The 18,287-nt window shown below is 42.9% G+C and overlaps 1 protein-coding gene across 4 annotated transcripts in view; it reads right to left on the reverse strand.

Moving 5' to 3' along the window:
- The window catches only part of Kansl1 (KAT8 regulatory NSL complex subunit 1), a 147,395-nt gene extending 132,915 nt beyond the window's left edge, over window positions 1–14,480 (reverse strand). For 2 of the 4 annotated variants that reach the window (XM_070027689.1, XM_070027682.1), the window contains exons 1-2: window positions 14,458–14,480; window positions 12,702–12,841 (exon numbers count right to left, since the gene is read on the reverse strand). The gene's annotated coding sequence lies outside the window, so the exon portion shown is untranslated. Of the gene's footprint in view, window positions 1–12,701; window positions 13,401–13,494; window positions 13,670–14,457 lie in introns of those variants that run through there. The other 2 variants (XM_070027685.1, XM_070027683.1) reach the window with 2 other exon arrangements.
- Window positions 14,481–18,287: the final 3,807 nt, after the last annotated feature.

The raw sequence follows: 18,287 nt of genomic DNA on the forward strand, positions 1-18,287 counted from the left end.
TGATAATAATACTAACACTCTGGAAGATAAAGCAGGAAGACTACCAGTTTAAGGTAATCTGGAATACATAGCAAGCCCCATAACTACATAAATAAACAAATCCATGGCAATTACAAGTGTTGGTAAGGATGTGGAGACACTAGAACCTTCAGACAAAATGGCACACATACATATGATCCAGTTACTTTGTGTAGTTTTTTTTTTTTTGGGGGGGGGGAGTCCAGTCATGGGCCTGAACTCTGGGCCTGGGCGCTGTCCCTCAGCTCTTCAGCTCAAGGCTAGTGCTCTACCACTTGAACTACACCGCCACTTCCAGCTTCTTTCTTTTTGCTTATGTGGTGCTGAGGAATCGAACTCAGGGACTCAAGCATGCAAGGCAAGCGCTCTCCACTGAGCCACCTTCCCAGCCCACACTTTGTGTAGTTTAGTGGTTCCTCAAAAAATTAAACAGAAGGACTAGGAATACCAACCAAAAAAAAAAAATTAAACATAAACTGGGCACCATTGGCTCACGCCTGTAATCCTAGCTACTCAGGAAGTTGAGATCTGAGGATCACAGTTCAAAGCCAGCCCAGGCAGGAAAGTCCATGAGACTCTTAGCTCCCAGAAAACTGGAAGTGGTACTGTGGCTCAAGTGGTAGAATACTCACCTTGAGCTGAAGAGCTGAGGGCCAGCGCCCAAACCCAGAGTTCAAGCCCCATGGCTGACAAAAAAAATTTTAAAAGAAAAGGTTATATATGGTGGTTCATGCCTATAAATTATGTCAGAGATCAGGAAGATCAAAGTTCAAGACAGCCTAGACAAAAAGTTAGCAAGATTCCCTTTCAACCAATAAAAATGGGTGTGGTAGAGCATACCTATCAACCATATATGATGGAGATATAAATAAGGAGACTGCAGTCCAGGCCAACCTGGGAAAATAACACAAGTCCCTATTTGAAAAATTAATCAAAGAGAAAAAAAAATTTAGCTGGTAATTGTAACTACACAAGAAGCTGAGATTTGAGGCTTGAAAATTCTAAGCCAGCCCGGGCAGAAGAAAGTCTGTCAAATTTTTAGCCAAGCACCAGTGACTCCCACTTGTAATCCTAGCTACTCAGGAGGCTAAGATTTGATAATCCCAGTTCAAAGCCAGCCCAAGCAGGAAAGTCCATCAGACTCTTATCTCCAATAAACAACAACAAGAAAACTGGAAGTGGCCCTGTGGCTTAAGTGCTCAACCATTTAAGCCAGGTGAAGAGCTGAGGGACAGTGCCCAGGCCCAGAGTTCAAGCCCCATGACAGAAAAAAAAAAAAAATCTCCCATTAAGAGTTAAAAAGTGTAACTGTAGCACCAGTGGTAGAGTACTAGCCTTGAACAAAAAACTCAGGAATAGCACCCAGGCCCTGAGTTCAAGCCCCAAAACTGTCACTAAATGAAAGAAACAGACAGCATTTTAATTAGCTTAAGTAAAATTTCTTTTAACTCAAAATCTTGATGATTCAGAAACTTGTAAAGTATAGTAACAGCAATAATAAGTTGGATAATAATTATAAAGTGGGGCTCAACAATCGATGTGTTTAGCCAAACAAAACTTCTTTGGGAGGGAAATAATATAAATTTTAAATAATTCTTCCTCCAAACTTTGAGGGCCTACTAAGACACAGTAGGCATAATAGAATTTGGATGTAAATTATAATAAAAAATCAGACTCAGTATTAATAGATTAAAAACACATTTATCAGTGGGGAACAAGTTGAAATTAATATTATATGGTCAGCCAAATTTTGAAAAATATACACACAGAGCTGGGAAGATGGCTCAGTGGTAGAGTGCTTGCCTTGCATGCCTTAGGCCCTGGGTTCGATTCCTCAGCACCACATAAGCAAAAAGAAAAAAGCCAGAAGTGGCGCTGTGGCTCAAGTGGTAGAGCACTAGCCTTGAGCTGAAGAGCTGAGGGACAGTGCCCACGCCCAGAGTTCAGGCCCTACGACTGGACCAAAAAAAAAAAAAAAAGAAAAACACACAAACACACCCATGCACACCAATATATAGCCTTTAGTTACATAAACTTAAAATTTGATTTAAAAATTAAATGTACAATATAAAGCATAAAGATGGACTTCAAAATGCTTTACTTGATGGGGCTGGGAAGATGGCTCAGTGGTAGAGCGCTTGCCTTGCATGCCTGAGGCCCTGGGTTCGATTCCTCAGCACCACATAAGCAAAAAGAAAAAAGCCGGAGTGGCGCTGTGGCTCAAGTGGTAGAGCGCTAGCCTTGAGCTGAAGAGCTGAGGGACAGCGCCCAGGCCCAGAGTTCAGGCCCCACGACCGGACCCAAAAAAAAAAAAAAAAAAAAAAAAAATGCTCTACTTGAAAGTAAAAGGTCAAAAAAGTCATGGCCGGGTGCTGGTGGCTCACACCTGTAATCCCAGCTACTCAGAAAGCTGAGATCTCAGGATTGTGGTTTGAAGACTCTTATCTCCAATAAACTACTCAAAAAAAGTGCAAGTGGTGCTGTGGCTAAAGTGGGACAGTGCTTGCCCTGAGCCCAAAGAGGCTCAGGGACAGCACCTAAGCTGAGTTCAAGCCCCAGAACCGGCAAAAATTAAAAATAAGTCAGATGCTGCACCAAAAATTTAGGTTGCTAAGTAGCACCATCTTCATGGTAAAAGGATGGAGAAAAAGAACTTTTCTCAAAGTACGGAAACAACACAAATGAGAAAAAGTAGTGAAAGCTTATAAACGATAGCAATACAGAGCATTAAGACATATGGAGGCAAGACAAAATTTCACAGGAAAATGCAAATCTACAAAGAGATAGTTTAAATATATATACAAGACACCAGCTGGGCACCAGTGACTTACATCTGTAATCCTCGCTACTCAGAAGGCTGAGATCTGAGGATCTTGGTTGGAAGCCAGCTCTGGCAGCTCTTATCTCCAATTAACTACCAAAAAGATAGAAGTAGAGCTTTGGCTCAGGTGGTAGAGTGCTAGCCTAAAAGGGGCTGGGAAGGTGGCTCAATGGTAGAGTGCTTGCCTTGTATGCATGAGGCCCTGGGTTCAATTCCTCAGCACCACATAAGCAGAAAAAGCTGGGCGTGGCGCTGTGGCACAAGTGGTAGAGTGCTAACCTTGAGCTGAAGAGCTGAGGGACAGCGCTCAGGCCCAGAGTTCAGGCTCCACGACCCACAAAAAAAAAAAAAAAAAATTAAAAATTTAAAAAAGCCGGGCACTGGTGGCTCACACCTGTAATCCTAGCTACTCAGTAGGCTGAGATCTGAGGATAATGGTTCAAAGCCAGCTGGGGCAGAAAAGTCTGTGAAACTGATCTCCAATAAACCACTAGAAGACTGGAAGTGGCACTGTGGTTCAAGTGGTAGAACGCTCGCCTTGAGCTGAAGAGCACAGGGACAGCTCCCAAGCCCAGAGTTCAAGCCCCACGACTGACCCAAAAAAAAAAAAATTTAAAATTTAAAGAAACGGCTGGGAAGTTGGCTCAGTGGTAGAGCGCTTGCCTTGCATGCCTGAGGCCCTGGGTTCGATTCCTCAGCACCACATAAGAAAAAAGCCGGAAGTGGCGCTGTGGCTCAAGTGGTAGAGCGCTAGCCTTGAGCTGAAGAGCTGAGGGACAGCGCCCAGGCCGAGTTCAGGCCCCATGACCGGACCCAAAAAAAAAAAAAAAAAAAAAAATTAAAGAAACAGAGTGCTTAAATTTACATAGAAATCCATTCTGAAGTCCTATAGAGAAATAAATAATTTCCGAGGTGAGGCTCTAAGTTTCTTTTCTGAGGCTTTTTTTTTTTTTTAAGTTTTAGGGTTAACAGAACAATGCCTCACCTTAAAATATCCTTGATAGTCTTTTAGACAAAACAATTGGCTGATAAGACTCAACAAAGCTTGTTCTAGTTACCATGACACTGGATTGTCCGCAAACTGGTTCTTTTTCCAAAAAAAAAATATATAAGTTGTTGTTATATAGTTCTTTCCATTCGTTTTGTCTATGTATGTATGTATGTATGTATGTATGTATGTATGTATGTATGTATGTATGTGAAGCATACATATATGTCTGTATTTTTTTTTTTTGATCAGTCACAGGGCCTGAACTGTGGGCCCCAGGCATTGTCCCTCAGTTCTTCAGCTCTAGCGCTCTACCACTTGAGCCACAGTGCCACTTCTGGCTTTTTCTGCTTATATCGTGCTGAGAAATCAAACCCAGGGCCTTGTGCATGCAAAGCAAGCACTCTACCACTGAGCTACCATCCCAGTCTTCTTTATCTCTTATTTAAACCTCTTTTTATTTTTCATATTATATATTTACTCATATTATTGTATAGCCCTTTATTTCTTATATAGTATTTCTTTTTTTGGGGGGGGGGAAGGGGGAGGGGCCCAGTCGTGGGGCCTGAACTCTGGGCCTGGGCGCTGTCCCTCAGCTCTTCAGCTCAAGGCTAGCACTCTACCACTTGAGTCATAGCGCCACTTCTGGCTTTTTTCTTTTTGCTTATGTGGTGCTGAGGAATTGAACCCAGGGCTCATGCATGCAAGGCAAGCACTCTACCACTGAGCCACCTTCCCAGCCCCATATAGTATTTCTTATATAGCCCTCTATTCTGGACTTTTCATTTATCATTTATCCAATGTAAGACATTAAACATTTCTCAAAAATACTATTTTGCCAGGCGCTGGTGGCTCATGCCTATAATTCTAGCTACTCAGGAGGCTGAGATCTGAGGATTGCAGTTCAAAGCCAGCCTGGGCAGGAAAGTCCGAGAGACTCTTATCTCCAATAAACCACCAGAAAACCAGAAATGATGCTATTGCTCAAGTGGAAGAGTGCTTGCCTTGAGCTGAAGAGCTGAGGGATAGCACCCAGGCCCAGAGTTCAAGCCCCACAACTGACAAGTGTGTGTGTGTGTGTGTGTGTGTGTGTGTGTGTGAGAGAGAGAGAGAGAGAGAGAGAGAGAGAGAGAGAGAAAGAGAGAGCAAAGTGGTTTACACCTGTAATCCTAGTTATTCAGGAGGCTGCAATATGAATTCAAAGCCAGGCAGGGAAGAAAAAGTCCATGAGACTCTTATCTCCAATAAACTACAGTACTCAGAAAAAGTGAGAAGTGGCACTGTGGCTCAAATGGTAAAGCTCTCGCCTTGAGCACAAGCAGGCTCAGCCACAGTGCCCAAGCCCAGAGTTCTAGCCCCAGGACCAGCAAAAAGCAAAATAGGACATTTTGAGGCTTGCTGATATATGCTACCAAATTATCTTCCAGAACAAACCAACCAATAATAGTCCCAATGCATACCTCCACTAGCAGTTTGAGACTGTTCTCTTACCGCCTTCACAGCAAAGTTCATTTGCAAATTCTACAGGTTAAAAATTTTTTTAAGGTTGGGAATGTGGTTTAGTGGTACACTGCTTGCCTAAGATGCATGAAGCCCTGGGTTCGATTCCTCAGAACCACATAAACAGAAAAGGCTGGAAATGGTACTGTGGTTCAAGTGGTAGAGTGCTAGCCTTGAGCAAAAGAAGCTCAGGGACAGTGCCCAGGCCCTGAGTTCAAGCCCCAGGACTGGCAAAAAAAAAAAAAAAATTAAGCTGGGTGTCAGTGGCTCACGCCTATAATCCTAGCTGAGATCTAAGGATTGCAGTTCAAAGCCAGCCTGGACAGGAAAGTCCATGAGACTTTTTTTCTCCAGTAAACCACCAGAAAACTGGAAGTGGCACTGTGACTCAAGGGCAGGGTGCTAGCCTGGAGCTGAAGAGCTGATACAGCACCTAACCCCGGGGTTCAAGCCCCATGGCTGACAAAAAATAAAAACTAAAAAAATTAAATACTGTCATTTAATCTACATTCCTTTAATTATTGAAATAAAAATGCTTCTTTGCTTCTTTGTCATTTATATATCTTCTTGTGAACTTTGACTACTTTATCAGTAAAGCTTTCCTTCTTGGTTGACAAAGTTTTCAAAGCTAGTTGAGATGAAGTCACTTAGCATCAGTAACGTTAGCTCCCCCTGCTGGCCAAAAATTTCTTATAATGCTCAAGGGCCCCATGTAAGAATAAACTGTGGGCTCAAATTTATAATTTATTCATCTGCTCCAAGCACAAGTGTATGTTCATTTGTTTCTTTGTTCTTTGTTTTTGCTGACGGTACTAGGGCTTAAACTCAGGGCCTAGACACTGTCCCTGAGCTTTCTTGCTCAAGGCTAGCAATCTATCACTTAAGCTCACAGCTCATTTCTGGCTTTTTGGTGGATAGTTAATTAGACAGAAGAATCTCATGGACTTTCCTGCTCGAGCTGGCTTCAAGCCATAATTTTCAGCTCTTAGCCTCCTAAGTAGCTAGCATTATTACAAGGCATGAGCCATCAGTACCCAGCAACAAACATAATTTATACATTTATATACATACCAATACAAGAGGAAATTTCAGCAGTGCACTGGTGGCTCATGCCTGTAATTCTATCTACTCAGGAGGCTGAGATTTGAGGATCAGAAAGTCTGTGAGACTCTTGTCTCCAATTAATCACCATAAAACCAGAAAAGGAGCTGTGGCTCAATGTGGAAGAGTACTAGCCTTGAGCAAAAAGAGCTCAGACAGCACCCAAGCCCCTGACTTCAAGCTCCACAACCAACAAGGGGGGTGGGGGAGTGGGGGGAAGTGCAGAGGGAAGAATTTCATGCCAGGTGCCAGAATAAAAGAGAATTTAAAAGCCTAAATCAGGGCTGGGAATGTGGCTTAGTGGTAAAGTGCTTGCCTGGCATGCATGAAGCCCTGGGTTCAATTCCTCAGTACTACATAAACAGAAAATGCCAGAAATGGTGTTGTTACTCAAGTGCTAGAGTGCTAGCCTTGAGCAAAAGAAGCTCAGAGACAGTGCCCAAGCCCTGAGTTCAAGGCCCAGGACTGGCAAATAAGTAAAAAATAAAAACATAAATTACAAATTAATTCTTAAAGATAATTATAATTTCTTCAAATCAAGTATCTGAATATATTGTCTGGGCCTTCAGACCTTCACAAACCTTTACTATGGCTACTCTCTTTGTCCTCAGGAGAAAACCATTTCTATACTTGACTTACCTCCCCAAGCCTACCTGCACTACTGATGTTTTGCCTTAGACTGCTCAGTATTCTCTGGCCTAGTCTAATGATACTTCCTCCAGTCCAATCTTAAGTTATCTAATACCAGTGAACCTTTCATATTAGAATGAGATAAGAGATAAATTCGGGGACTAGTTTCTGATGGCAACAGGCATATGCCATATGTATCTACTGCAGTTTCAAACCACTCAAAAAAATTGATGAAAATATTGTAGCCTTTTTGTGCATAAAACATAGACAAAACCGCATCAATTTAAACTAGACTGCCAAAGCATGTCATTTTTTTTTGTGTTTTAACCATAGAAAAGTCTCTCCAGTTATCACCAAAAATCTACTTACTCTTATTTAGCAAATAATTTATACAAGTTTAGTTTCTGGGTAACCCAACCTACCATAGAAAGAAAGTATGAAAGTAGAAGAGGGAGGCTGGGAAGGTGGCTCAGTGGTAGAGCGCTTGCCTTGCAATGCATGAGACCCTGGGTTCAATTCCTCAGCACCACATAAGCAAAAAGAAAAAAGCCGGAAGTGGCGCTGTGGCTCAAGTGCTAGAGCACTACCCTTGAGCTGAAGAGCTGAGGGACAGTGCCCAGGCCCAGAGTTCAAGCCTTACAACCAACCAAAAAAGAAAGAAAGTAGAAGAGGGAGGTTTGCTGGAATTTGGTACAAAGATTAAGGGATCATCAAGTAGGTAACAGGAAAAAAATACTAAAAACTCAAGTCTAATAACAGGTGTTTACTAGGCTATTGGTTGTTTTACAAGATAAATTGTGTCCTCCAAAAAAGATATATAATTTTTCAGTTTCTCAGAATGTGATCTTATTTGAAAATAAAATCTTTACTGAGGTCATAAAGTAAAAATGAGATCATGCAGACTAGGTTCTGGTGGGTACTCAGGAGGCTGAGATCTAAGCACAGCTCTATGCTAGTTCTGGCAAAAACAAAATAAAACACCAGTAAAGAGCCACAAGTGGAGGTGTAGCTTAAATAGAAGCTGGAAAGAAAAGAGAAAGAAAAAAGCTAGGAGCTGATGGTTCACACCTGTAATCCTAGCTACTCAGGAGGCTGAGATTTGAGGATCAAAGTTCAAAGCCAGCCAGGCAGGAAAGTCCGTGAGACTCTTATCTCCAATAAACTTATTCAGAAAAAGCTTGAAGTAGCACTGTGGCTTAAGTGGTATAGCACTAGTATTAAGTACAAAGAGGCTCGTTTAAGTCCCAGGACTGGGGGGAAAAAAAGAAGGCAGTCAGCCCTAGTGGTTCATGCCTATAATCCTAGCTACTCAGGAGGATTCATGACTTAAAACCAACCCAAGCAGGAAAGTCTGTGAGACACTTGTTTCCATTAACCACCAAAAAACCAGAAGTGGAGCTGTAGCTCAAAGTGGTAAAGCACTAGCCTTGAACAGAAAAGGACAGGAACAGCGCCCAGGCCCTGAGTTCAGGACACATGACCAACAAAAAACACAAAGTAGAACATAAGGTCCTCAATTCAAGCACCAGGACTGCCTCCTCTTCCCCCACCCAAAAAAAGAGTCAGACACCAGTGGTTCATGCTTGTAGTCCTAGCTACTTAGAAGGCTGAGATCTGAGGATCTCAATTTAAAGCCAGCCTGCATAGGGTTATCTCCAACTAATCATCAGAAAGCCAGAAATAAATCTGTAGCTTAAGTGGTAGAGTGCTGGCCTTGAGTAAAAAAGCCCACCCACAGACAGAGTTCAAGACCCAATACCAGCCCCCCCCCCAAAAAAAGTCCTGAGGATGCACCCTACTTCAAGGGTACTTTTAAGGGTACTGGTGATTCACACCTATAATCCTACTACTTGAGAGGCTGAGATCTGATGTTGGCAGTTTGAAGCCAGCTGGGGCAGTAAAGTCAATTACACTCCTCCAATAAACTACTCAGAAAAAGCCAGAAGTAGTGCTGTGGCTCAAGTGGTAGAGCATTAGTCTTGACAAAAGCAGCTTAGGGACAGTGCCTAAGCTGGGAGTTCAAGCTCCAGGAGCAGCCAAAAAAAAAAAAAAGGAAATTCTAGACAAAGACACATGAGGACTTAATTTTAAGTAAAGTTGGAGTTATAATAACACAAGCCAAGGACCTTCCATAAGCTGGAAGAGAGAGGCCTAACCATCTTCCTAGGAAGCATGCCTTTGTCCTTAGATTTCTTTTTTTTTTTCTTCTTTTTTTTGTCGGCCATGGGGCTTGAACTCTGGGCCTGGGTGCTGTCCCTGAGCTCTTCAGTTCAAGATATGTGTGATCTACCACTTGAGCCACAGCACCACTTCTGGTTTTCTGGTGGTTAATTGGAGATAAGAGTCTCACAGACTTTTCTTCCCCAGCTGGCTCTGAACCATTATCCTCAGATCTCAGCCTCCTGAGTAGCTAGGATTACAGGCGTGAGCCACCAGCACCCAGCTGTCCTTAGACTTCTAACATTCACAATATTATAGGTAATATATTTCTATTCATAAAGTCACAGGCTTAGCAAACAAATGTCATAAAGAAAACTGGCAGTTGACAGTTATTGAGCTATTCTAAATATTTTGCACAGTAAACTCACTCTGTATAAATCTCTCCCCATATAAAGCCTTGAACTGCAAGGTGAGTACTAGCAATATAAACTATAAATTTGCAATTCAAAATCCTGAGAGCCAGAAGCTTATGGCTCATGCCTGTAATCCTAGGTACTCAGAAGGTTGAGATCTAAAGACCACAGTTCAAAGCCAACCTGGGCAGGAAAGTCCCTGAGATTCCCGGTAGCTCAAAATGGTAGAGCCCTATCCTTGAGCACAAAAGCTCAGGGACAGTGCCCAGGCCTGAGTTCAAGCCCCATGACTGCCAAAAAAAATAAGGGAGAGTGTCCTGGCCCTAAGTTCGAGCCTCCTCAAAACTGGCACAAGTTAAACAAACAAACAAGGAAATAAATAAGTAAAATTATGGCAAGCATCTGTAACATCAACACCCAAGGCAGAAAGACTGAGGGTTCAAGGCCAGTCTGTGCTACAGAATGAGACACTATATCAAAAAGGTTTTGACTTACAAGATATTTTCCACTGATCAAAGGACTGGTTAGGAACACAAAATTAAGGAAGCCTTACAACTACATTCCCAAGTAGTTAACAGGTAATAAATCACATTGACAAATGTATTCCTGCCATGCCAGAGGCCTTTCCTAAATCAGGAATTACTGTATTATTTACTAATTTATTAAATTTCAAGTTCACTGAGATTTAGAAGTAAAACTTTAAACAGCATAGGTATCTGAAAAAGCAGGCTTCTTTATACTTCATACCTTTAATTAAAAACAAGGAAACTAACATGAAACCTGATAAGTTGATACCAATCCTGGTGAAAGCTTCCTAGGAAGTACTCAGTACTTGTTAAGAAGTGGAAACACAGCCAGGCGCCGGTGGCTTACACCTATGATCCTAGCTACTCAGAAGGCTGAGATCTGAGGATCACGGTTCAAAGCCAGCCTGGGCAAGAAAGTCCGTGAGACTTTTATCTCCAATAAACCATTAGAAAACCAAAACTGGAGCTGTGGCTTGAGCGGTTGAGTACAGGCCTTGAGCTGAAGAGTGCAGAGACAGTGCCCACGCCCAGAGTTCAAGCCCCACAGCCAGCAAATAAATAAATAAATAAATAAAGTGGAAACACTATTAAACAAGGTCCTCCAATTCGTAGGGGCTCAGGACTTCTGGCTATGTTCCTCCACTCAATCCCTCTAACTCTATAGGGAGAAATTGTGGAAAAACTGTGTCACTTTGGCTTCCTTTATACTAAATAAGTGCCAATTATCCAACAATAGAATCTGGTACATAAATGAGATTAAGAACTCAGTCTACAAGATTTCCCACAAGTCCAGATATTTAGATTGCACACACTACATTATTCTGATTTATCCACTGCATTCATCTGGAAGTTCACAGAGCGGATTACAATAAAACAATCTTAACTATATTAGCATCTAACTCTGAAGAAAGTGAAAGAGAATGGTTTCCACTGCTACCTTTCTTTCTTCATCCTTCCTTCTGCTTCCTCGCTACACTTGTCTTAAGTTTTGCCCTCTGCTTAGTCTTAATAAAATTCTTTTTTTTTTTTTTTTTTGGGTCCGGTCGTGGGACCTGAATTCTGGGCCTGTGCGCTGTCCCTCAGCTCTTCAGCTCAAGGCTAGCACTCTACCACTTGAGCCACAGTGCCACTTCTGGCTTTTTTCCTTTTGCTTATGTGGTGCTGAGGAATCGAACCCAGGGCCTCAGGCATGCAAGGCAAGCACTCTACCACTGAGCCACCTTCCCAGCCCCTTAATAAAATTCTTTAGCCAAGAGAGTTGTTTAGTATACCAGAAAAAGCTGTAAGATTGTCATGTTTTGAATAAAGAGATAAAAATGTAGAAAGAAAGAGAGAAAAAGGGAGAAATAATGAAAGAAAAAAGAGGGAAAAAAGAGAAAGAGAGAAGGAAAGAAAGAAAAAGAAAAAGAAAAGAAAGAAAGAAAGAGAAAAGAAAGAAAAAGAAAAGAAAAAAGAGAGAAAAGAAAGGAAGAAAAAGAAAAAGAAAGAAGAGAAAGAAAGGAAGGAAGGAAGGAGGGAGAGAAGGAGGAAAGGAGGAAGAAAAGAAGGGAGGGAGGGAGGGAAGAGCAAGCTATAAGAGATGGAAAGCCAGCCTCCTGTAATCGTAGAGGCTGAGATCTGAGGATAGCAATTCAAAGCCAGCCCCAGCAGGAAAGGCAGTGAGACTTTTATCTCCAATTAACTACCAGAAAACCTGAAGTGGCAAAAAGCACTAGCCTTGAGTTGAAGAGCTCAGGGACAGTACCCAGGCCCAGAATTCAAGCCCCACGACTGACAGACCAAAAAAAAAAAAAAAGAGAGAGAGAGAGAGAGAGAGAGATGGAAGAACCATGACTTCATTGGGAGCTTTTTTCATCTTAAAGACAGCCTGTCCACTTGCCCAAATGAGATTTATCCTGTGAGACAAAAGTTGGCTCAAATGCTACCTGTTGAAAGAAAGTGAAAAATCGCATGCAATGACCTAATGAGCAGCAGGACTCTCCAATGGAAAGCAGCAGTTTTAATATGCTCTAATATAGCATATGAAGTTTCAGCGTAAACAAATGGTTAATGACACATCTTTGTAACACATGAATCAGCTACTGATTTGCAAGAATAGGACACACCCTAGCACCTATGACTCTCAAGGACCTGTTTGAAAGTAGACCTGGAAGTCTAAACTGCCAACCCATCCTATCAGGATTGGAAAAGTACTTTTATAAATATACAGGCTGTTCTAACTTAAAAAGATAAATTCATCATTAGAATGAAAGTTAAGTTGCAAATGTCATTAACATTTTAACACTAATAAACAAATTAATATAAATTCCAGAAAATTACTATAGTAGTTTTTGAGGGAAGAGAAGTGTAAGGAGACTGAAGAACAGTAAATCAAAAAATATTCTCCATTCTAATATATATATATATACACACACATATATTCTGTTTGTATTTCATATATGAATATATATTAGAATGGAATATATATGTATGTAGATACACATACACATACATATAATATATATATATATATATCATAGTGAACAAAAATTAATCCATCTTACCTTAAGGGGCATCCAAATAGCATTCATAGTGTCAGGAATAGTTCAGACAACACTCAAAAATGAGCAAGAGAGTCTTAGTAAATCACTCAGTCACCAAGTATGAGAAAAATGTTTTGTTTCAAAAGGTATCTTGAGAGGACCTGAAAGAGAAGACTTTCCTTCAGACTAAAATAATAATAATAATAATAATATGCAAACAGTTGAAGCCTTCTGGGAAGAGATTTGAAGCTTTCATCACCTCACCATCCTAAAAAGTGTACAAAAAATATACGCATATATGTGTGTGTCCAAATATAGCGGAAGAAACATTTTACACAAAAACAAATATATTAAATATATAAAATCACTTATCAAAAAAAAAAAAAACACAAAAACCAAAAAGACCAGAATCTCATTACAGGAAAAAAAAATTATCCAGGGTACTTCTTAAACATTGTCGAAAAGTGATTTTAACTAATCATCCAAAAATCTTCGCTTGCCACATTTAAGTTTAGTTAGTAAATTAAAAACCTGATGATTCCAACTGTCCTGTTTTAACTTTCAGAGCCAATTTTACATAAAAAAAATAAATTTTGTGTTAAGTACTAGAAGCAAATAAAAGACCCTTCTTTCCCAAAGAAGCAGCCCAACCAAGGGGCTAAGTTTCAACGGAGGCAGAAGGATGAACCAAACCACCTCTTTCTGGGCTCTCTCTTCAAGACCTAGGCCTGAATGAAAACTCCAGCTTAAACAGTTACTGGCTTGGCTTAAAATGGAGGCTTGCCCGAATAGGGACAGAAATAACAGCACTCACCTCTTTAAAAATAAATTTCCAAAAAGAAAATAATAATAATAATCAAAAATAAAGTACCCTCGTCGTCGTCGCTGCGTGCGTGTATGCGTGTTTAAAGTAAAACAACAAACCCCTCCGGAGTGGATTTGTTCTTGCTCTATGCGTTTCTCACTCCGGCTACGGAGACTTGGCATCACTTTCCTTACCGCTCATCAGACTTGGGGGGGGGGGGGAGGGGAGGAGTTTGACTCTTGACCCCAAGTCTCAGGTGGGTTGGAACCCCCGCACCCGTCTTACACACATCCACCGCCCCCCAACCCCCACGCCGCGCGCTGGGATCCCCACCTCCAAAGACAGGGGAGAGGAGAGGAGAAAGGGGAAGAGGGAGCCCGAGTAATCACCCCTCCCCCTCGGCCTTGGACCCTAGCCCCAAACCCAACAGCCCCCACCCTCTTGCGGCGGGGCGACTCCGGCCCCATCCTCCTCGCGGAGTGGGGGGGGATAGGTGGGGAGGGGTCCCCTCAGGACGCCCGCGGCTCTCCTCAGGAGGGGGCGGCCAGCGGGATGCGGCTTCCCTTGCCCTCCGCGTCGGTCCGTCCCACCTCGGCTCGGCCTGGCGCCCCGGGCCCCGCTCGGCGTCCCCCACCACCACCAACCACGGCCCCGGCCCGCCCCCCACCCAGGCGGCCAGGACCCCCCGGCCACTCGGCCCGCAGCCCGCGGCCCTAGGCCTGCGGGTGGGCGCGGGGCGGGGGTCCCCAAGCCACACGCGCGCGTCCCCGCTCCCCCAGCCCAGTGGCTTCCAGGGCCCTCGGCGGCGCTCGCTCCCTGGGCCCCTCGGCTCCCCGCCTCCCAGCCGCGCCGCCCCCACCGACTCCCCTAGGCTGGGCCGTCTCCTGTTCCCCACCATCACCACCGACCCACTCGTGCGCCCACCCCCCCGGGCACCAGTGCCAACGGCGGCTCCCCCAGCCCCAGACCTACCTGCACGGCTCAACCAAGCCTAGAAGTGGGGGCGGGGAAATCGTCCACCCTCCTCTGTCTCTCATTGGTCCCTCCAGGACAGATTCTGAGCGCTATTGGCTGAGAGTTGATGTCAGTCAGAGCGGCGGGGCGGGACAGAAGGGGGAGAGGGATGCTGGTGCCTCGGTGTCTCTGTCTCTGTATGTATCTCTCAGTCTCTCTGTCTCGGCCCTTGGAAACGAGAGGCTTTGGGACGACAGATCTAGTAGAGGGCCCGAGGTGGGCGGAATAGGAGTAGAAATCCGGCAGTGCGTCACAACAGTCGACTACTTTGAACCCCTTAACCAAGTCCCTCGGGTCCTCTTTTCCATTACCCCCTACCCAAACCCTCACCCCTCCAGGTTCTTCATCCAGGAAGCGACATGATGAAAAACTCAAGGCCGGAAAGGCCATCGGGAGAGATTTTATATATGTATTTCAAGTACACAATACCAATATTTATTTATAAAGTCAACCAGATATGAGAGGGCCTAGAAAGGGTACACATCTCACAGAAAAGGAATTTACATATAGTGGTTGGAAAGGAGTGGACCACTCAAAGGTGGTAACAGTGGTTACCTCCTGGGGAGGGGGGGGGAAATCTGAAGGGAGTGGGGGAGGGGGGTGGAGAGGAAGATTTCGTCTCACTGCATATCCTTTGTAGCTTTAGAATTGTGTATCATCCATTAAGATTGCCATTCAAGAATATTGATTTAAAAATGTTAAAGAAGGGCACAAAAACCATAGACAAAATCCAAGAAAATTAGAACACGGAGTAAATTTAGGGAGGAATGTTCATTTTGTAATTTTTATGAGTTCCCGCTACCTAGGGTGAACCAAGCAAAGGTATCTCCAAAAGAGCTGCAGTCCTAGAATTAGGGACAAGGTGGATAATCTGGACTGTGGGGTGGGGTCTCCACCTTATAATAGTGGTTTACAGCATGCTAAAGGATAAACTCCCCCAAAGAAGTGCAAAAAAGACAACCAGAGTGTAAAAATCAAGAAAAGAAAAACACACCAGAATATTGAAGCTGCATAAATGTTAAACAAGGTGCTCTGGAAAAACAGAATAATAAATTTATAAGAATCTCACAGGTCTTTGTTGCAACAAGGAGAATTACAAAATGTCATGTCAAAGCAAGCTTTACAATGTCGGTGTGGGGGGGGTATGATTGGGTGGAGGGGAGGGGGGAGGCTGGGAAGGGAGGTGAAGGGTAAACAAAGGAGGAGGCTGCAATGCTTGGTAAGAAATGTGTGCATTATCCTGCCAATGTAATTGTAACCCCTCTGTACAGTATGCTCTCAAATAAAATAAAATAAAATTAAAAAAAAAAAAAAAGAATCTCACAGGTTTTGAAGATTACTTAAGGGACCTTCTATAGTCCCCAGTAACCATGAGACAATAATAATGAGAGGCGAAATACCTATAAATCTGAAGTCTCAACTTTTCCGCTCCACAGACAGTGTGAATAGACATACAGATCCCTTCTTAGAATGCTTTTAAATTCATAACAAACCCATAGGAATCAAAAGAGTCAAAGAATGAACAAATGCAGCAAGTGGTACTCATTAGAAACTATGTGGAAAATAAACCATACAACTTGTGGTTGGGAACAGCAGGGAAAAACTAGAATAGGGTAAGGGATGACATTGTCTAAAAAGACATATACTCTTTACCTGACTTATGCAGCTGGAATCCCTCTGTACATCCCCTTTATAGTAACAAAAATTTTAACAAGATATATAATTTTCAAGGTGGGGTAAAGGGGTATGTGCTTGTACTACCAGCTCAGGACAGTGAGTCAGGAAGATTGTGAATTGGAGTTCTAGACAGGTCTCATAGTGAGGGACCTGTTTCAGAAATCTAAAAAAGACTGGAGCTGTGGCAGAAGTGGTAAAACACCTGCCTTGTGAGAATGATAGTCCTGAGTTTAAACCCAGTATAGCCAATAAAATAATTCTTTTGTGTCAATAAAATATTTTTTTTCAAAAAAGATGGTGGGACAGTGTGAATTTGCTCATTTTTTTATTTTATTATTACTATTTTTTTTGCCAGTTCTGGGACTTGAACTCAGGGCCTGGGCTCTGTCCCTGAGCTGCTTTTGCTCAAGGATAGCACTCAGCACTACTGGCTTTTTCTGTATATGGCACTAAGGAATCGAACCAGGGCTTCATGAATACTAGGCAAGCATTGTACCATTAAGCCATGTTCCCAACCTCATTTATTTTTTTATGTTACACATTTTACAATAATGTACTTATTTTTAATTCCATGTCTTTTTTTTTTTTTTTTTTTTTGGTCGGTTGTGGGCCTTGAACTCTGGGCTTGGGCGCCGTCCCTCAGCTCTTCAGCTCAAGGTGAGCGCTCTACCACTTGAACTACAGGGCCACTTCCGGTTTTCTGGTGGTTTGTTGGAGATAGGTGTCTCACGGTCTCTCCTGCCCGGGCTGGCTTTGAACCGCGATCCTCAGATCTCAGCCTCCTGAGTAGCTAGGATTACAGGCGTGAGCCACCAGCGCCCGGCAAATTCCATGTCTTTTTAAAATTTTAATTCCGGGCTGGGAAGATGGCTCAGTGGTAGAACGCTTGCCTTGCATGCATGAGGCCCTGGGTTCAATTCCTCAGCACCACATAAGCAGAAAAAGAAGTGGCACTGTGGCTCAAGTGTGGCTAGCCTTGAGCTGAAGAGCTGAGGGACAGTGCCCAGGCCCAGAGTTCAGGCCCCAGGACTGGCAAAAAAAAAAAAAAAAAATTAATTCCATGGATTTCCTAATCTATAAATCATAGACTGAGACCTTCTCCTAAAGAAATCTCCCTTCCTACCCACCACATACTCCCTGACCCTTCTTCCTTGTTCCACTCTTTTTCTTCTCCTGGTCCCAAGTCCTGTTTATAAATGCCTGACATCTCTGGGATATAAAGAACAAGGCAATGAGCAAGGATTGAAAGAAAAATATACACATGTGTTTCCACAAAGAGAGAAAGAGAAAGAGCTGGGGTTATAGTTCAGTCACAGAGCACTTACTTAGCCTTGGCATGTAAAAGGTAGAGAAACCTTTGACTTACATGGTAGATTGGCTGGTACCATAGGGAAAAGGAAGTAAAAAATGAGGTAGCATTTGGGGACCAGCTCAGGTAAAATGATAGTGTAACCAACCTTACCACAAAGAATAATCTAGATGTAGGGGGATGTTCCTATAACCCCAACTACACACGAGGAAGAGATATAAGAATAGCCCAGGCAAAAGCTGGATCCCTTGTCTGAAGAAAAAGCAAATCAAAAATGGTTGGAGGCATGCTCCCAGTAGTAGACTGCTGGCCTAGCAATTTAAGACCCTGAGTTCAAACTCTAGCACTACAAAAACAAAAACAAAAACCTCTTTGGATGTTGTGAAGATTACTGTATACATATAACAAATTTGAAAATAACTGAAAGGATAGGAATGTAGTTCAGTGATGGAGAACTTGCCTGTCAAGAATAAGGCCCTTGGGTTCATTCCCAGCACCATACAAAGTAATAATGAAGAGAGGGTAAAGGTGCCTGAGATCAGGGTGGGGAAGGTGGTTAAGTGGTAGAGCGCTTGCCTTGCATGCATGAGGCTCTGGGTTCCATTCCTCAGTACCACATAAGCCTAAAAAGCCAGAAGTGGCACTGTGGCTCAAGTGGTAGAGCGATAGCCTTGAGCTGAATTGCTGAGGGACATTTGATTTGGGTTTTTGTTTTTAAATAAAAGGACTTTATTTTTTTTTATTGTGAACATACTGTACAGAGGGGTTACAATTACATGGGCAAGATAATGAGTACATTTCT

This window comes from Dipodomys merriami, unplaced genomic scaffold (genome assembly GCF_024711535.1).
Source record: "Dipodomys merriami isolate MVZ:Mamm:240054 unplaced genomic scaffold, mDipMer1.0.p SCAF_19, whole genome shotgun sequence".
In the NCBI taxonomy this organism is placed as follows: domain Eukaryota; kingdom Metazoa; phylum Chordata; class Mammalia; order Rodentia; family Heteromyidae; genus Dipodomys; species Dipodomys merriami.